Here is a 1,554-nt window from a genome sequence, read left to right as displayed (position 1 = left end):
GACAGCCAGCGTGCCATGCGCTGGGACAAATGCGGTGAGTTGACGGCTGTGCGCAACGACGCATGACCCGTGAAAACGATAATGGGTTTCGAGCCTTGCAGGTAGACTCGAAACTTCGTGAGGGCATACTTCATCGACAACAGTTCGAGGTCGTGAACAGGATACGACCTTTCAGCCGCATGGAGTTGGCGGCTTTGGTACGAAACAGGACGGAGGTGTCCGTCGTTGTCATGCTGCATCAGGCAGCAGCCGATTGCGAACTTGGACGCATCGCAAACAACGGTAAAAGGGCGATCGAAGTCGGGCAGCGCCAAGATCGGGGCGCTTTGCAAGCTCGACTTCAGTGCTGTGAAGGCTTCTTCACAGGACTCCTCCCACGCCCAAGGTGCGTCCTTCACAAGCAAACGAAAGAGTGGCTGGGCGAAATCGGCAAAGCTGGCCGAGTATTTGTGGAGGTACGTGGCAAGGCCGAGCCAACGACGCAGTTCGTTTACACAAGTTGGAGTCGGCCAGTCCACGATGGCCTTGACTTTGTCGGGGTCCACCCGACAACCACGAATGTCACCAAGAACAGGGTTCTCGTCGACGCCGAAGAGACACTTTGAAAGTTTTTCGTACAAGCCATTCGCGCGGAGGTCGTCAAGCACAGCGCGTAGGTGGCGTCGATGGACGTCAAGATCGGGGGCAGTCGCGATGCCGCGACTGTGAATGTAGATGTCGTCGAAGTAGGAGGGAGCGACGGAGTGCATCGCTCGAAACTTGTTCGTGACCATGCGATTGAACGTCGCAGGGGCGTTGGAGAGGCCTTGTGGCATCACAAGCCATTCCCAGAGCATGCCACTGGGGGTGGAGACAGCTGTCTTCTGGATGTCGCTCTCGCGCATCAAGATTTGGTAGAAACATTCACGCAGGTCGATGGTTGACAAGATCGTCGACCCGCTCATGCTGTCGGTGATCACATCCTTGCGCGGAATCGGCGTCTGCGCAGGAATCATTGCAGCATTCAGTTTGTTGAAGGCGTGTACAATACGCCACTTGCCATTGGGTTTCTTCAAACAGAAGGTCGGGCTGCTGTGTGGCGATGTGCTCTCGCGGACATGCCCGGCTCTCTTGCGCGCCGCGAAAAAGGAGTCGATTGCTTCGACTAGTTAGCGTGGGAGCGGCCACTGCCGCGTAACACGGTACTTGGTTCCCGGAACCAAATCAATCTCGTGCCGCACCCTTTGTTGACGGGCAGGCGGCAGGGTACTTCGTCGGGGAAGACGTCCTCGTTCTCACGGAGGAGGTCGTAGTACGGGTTGGACCGTAGGGAATCCCACGTCTGGGATTTCACAGGGGACGGTAGAACAGAATCATCCGCCGTCGAGGTCGAAAGGAGGTCCAACTCGTCTACAATCGTAAGGATCGCAATACAGGCAATTTCATTAGCGCGGAGAGATGCCATGAACGCATGGAAACTCATCTCTGGTATCGCGAGGATCTCGGAGGATGTCCGAGGCAACTCATCGAGGTTGCACGTATCTTGCACAAACATATCCGCAATCATCGTCGCAG

This window comes from Aphanomyces invadans, assembly GCF_000520115.1.
Source record: "Aphanomyces invadans strain NJM9701 unplaced genomic scaffold supercont1.149, whole genome shotgun sequence".
NCBI lineage: Eukaryota > Oomycota > Saprolegniomycetes > Saprolegniales > Verrucalvaceae > Aphanomyces > Aphanomyces invadans.
This window is presented reverse-complemented; position numbering follows the sequence as displayed.